We start from the raw sequence: 3040 nt of genomic DNA on the forward strand, positions 1-3040 counted from the left end.
AAAGCCTCTAAAACAAATAAGAAAGATAATCTCGTATAGTGACAAGTACTATGGAAGTACGTAAAGGACAAGACAAAGATGGGTCCAGGAGAATGGGGAGGGGAGGGTTGAGGTGCCCTTACAGTGCTTGGCCACTGAAGGCCTTGCACGTTAGTAAGAGAAGAGAGACCTGTACGGAAGAGTCAGCCACGCTCTGGTGCACGTCTGTCCCTCATTCGAGGATGCACTCCATGGGATCCAGGGCAGTGCCTGTGGTGCTAGTCATTTTGTTACCAGCTCCTGTGTTTGGAACTAGCCCCACTGGGAGCAGGTGTCCAACATAACAATGTTTTGTGGAGGGAATGTCTAGTGGGAGAGGTTATGAGAAGTATCAGAAACTGCAGAAGGACCTGGTACATTAAAGCCGTTCCATAAATGTGCACCCATGTCCACCCCCTCCATCCTCACGCTGTGGGCAGCACAGATGAACTTGTGCCTGTCGGCCTCCTATACTTTGCCCATCATCTCACTGGGGAGGCCCCTTCACCGAAGTCTGCCAACCAATGCGACTCCCATCTCTGACCTCCCAACACACAGTGCTGGGCAGAGATTTCTGTTTCTTAAAATGTAAGCATTTAATGCTGATGATAAACAGTCATATTGACAATAAAAATATTAAACTTTTACAAAACCCTTTCATATATACCCTATCCCTTAATCTCTTCAACAATGCTTTAACACAGAAAGCAAGATCTTTATTGATCTTTTTTTTTTTTTCTTTTTTAAACTCACTGGAGAGAGATAGCTAGAGAGGGAAAGTGAAAAAGCATCCCCCTCATGGAGGATGGTCACACCACCAATATCTTCTCCATTTCTCTCTCTTTTTGAAATTTGGGACGTGCATGCACATGTGCACTGCATGGTTTTCAAGCCATCAGGTCTAGGACTTGAACCACAGTTTGAGTTGGCAGTTGGCAGGATCCAGCCGCCTTAACCAATAAGCCACCAGTAGGCCTGATTTCTGTCATTCTTAAAGATGAAAATCCAAGCTCAGAGAAGCAGAGGATTTCCCAGAAGTTCCCCCATGGTAAGTGGTCAGGCCCTGGCTCCGAGTTCCACGCTGCTCCTGTTACATGGCAGGCATGCTGAGAAGAAACCCCAGTTGAGGATTCACCAGACAGAGGGAGGCTTGAGGAAGAAATGTCGGTCAGGACAAAGCCACATGACTAGGACTGCACAGGGGGCTGACACCCAGGGGCTTCTGAGGCCTGATCAAATGGTCGTCAGTGAATGTGGTCTCTGGGCAGTGAAAGTTCCAGAAGCAGTGAAATCCATGGCTGACTAGAAAGGTATCACCAAGTTACAGGCCAGAAGCTTCTTGGGTAAGATTCTCCACCAGTTGGCGAGGCAGCCAGGGCCACGCCAACTTGATCACTCTTTTGTTTATAGACCAAAGGAACAAACAAATTAAAACCAAAGATAAGGAAAAAGCAGGGATGAGTTTCTTTTCCTTCCTCCATTGCTGGGCAGCTGTGAGGCTAAATGAAGGCCAGAAAGTGGTGCTGAAGTAAGGGAGGATGCTGCATGCAGCCAGTGGCTCATCCGGTATTTGATGGTATAAGCTGGCTCTCCAGAGAGAGAGAGACAGAGACAGAGGCACAGCCAAAGAGATTCCCTTCTCAGATAGCCCTGAGATGACTCACAGAGGAAGGGCTGACCCAGGATGTGACATGTGTCTAAGTCAGTGACCAGCACATGCTGTTATTTCTCCCACAGCCAGACTGGTCGGCCTCCTAGCTGGGAGAGAGTCCCTGTCTGCTGGGTAAGCCCCCTCAGTTGTGGTGTTGGTATAGCCCACAATGAAAAATACCGGGCTTGACCTCCAGCTCACACATGTGGAGCCAGACTGCACTCAAGTCTGCTTCTGCTTTCCACTCCCAGATGCCAGCTCTGTGGCTTTAAGGTTGCAACAGAGAAGACAAGCCTTCCAGAGACTGCTCCTCCAGCTCCCACAATAGCATAAGGGCAAGAAGTCCTGCTCCTCTTACTGGAGCCTGGTTGATGCATGAGGCCTCTATGGCAGCACTTGAGACTCTCAGCTGTGTTCCAGGGCACACACGGGCCAAGGATGTGAGCATGTCTGCAACGTGCCCCTGTATACCTCTCCCAGCCTGTCATCAGGGCCCAACTAAGCTGCTTCCCAGAAAGAGGGAACAGAGGCAGCTGTGAGGTGAGCAGAGGGGGCCAAGCATGCACCCAGTCCACTGAGCAGATGCTGATAGCCCCACCCGCAAGTTGCTGGACCCTGTGCAAGATCAAAACCTCATAGCCCCCAGCACCTGTGAGCCAGGCAGGCTGGCTCTGCTGCTGCCTATACAGACCCAGGAGCCAGCTGCTTCCTCCCACGTGACAAAGCCCAGCACCTACAGCTGTCAGGGATTAGGGGGCACTGCCCTGGGCCACTAAGGGGTTCAACTCTCGGTGGTTTCCCTTCTCATTCACCAAAGCCAGCTTCTACAGCTTTCTCTACCTCCCCCTGCTCTCCCTGTCTGTGCTGTCTACTAAAGGCTCTGGGACTGTGGCAGTCGTTGGAATAAAGGTTTCATTTTTTTTTTTTTTTTTTTGGGGGGGGGAGATTTTCACTGTAGGGCGCGTGCGCTCGCCAGACAGACAGAGAGAGAGACATAGAGACAGAAAGCGAGAAATCACCCCCCAGGGGGAATGGTCACGCCGCAATCCCTTCTCCTCCATTCTCCTCTCGGGATCTTGGGCACGCACGCACACGCGCCCGGCGTGAGTTTTAAGCCACGGGTCCGGGACACGAACCGCGGTCGACTACGTGGGAGTCCAGCGACATAGCCATTACGCTAACTGCTGGTTCCCAGAATAAAGGTTTCTTAATCAGACCCAATGTTGCTCATAGGATCCATTTTTTAAAATGCAGTCAAGAAGCAGGTAGCATAGGGAACCAGCAGTTAGCGTAATGGCTATGTCGCTGGACTCCCACGTAGTCGATCGTGGTTCGCGTCCTGGACCCGATGGCTTCAAACTCACGCCGGGC

The sequence above is a fragment of the Tupaia chinensis genome, unplaced genomic scaffold (assembly GCF_000334495.1).
Source record: "Tupaia chinensis unplaced genomic scaffold, TupChi_1.0 Scaffold145741_1, whole genome shotgun sequence".
Classification (NCBI taxonomy): domain Eukaryota; kingdom Metazoa; phylum Chordata; class Mammalia; order Scandentia; family Tupaiidae; genus Tupaia; species Tupaia belangeri.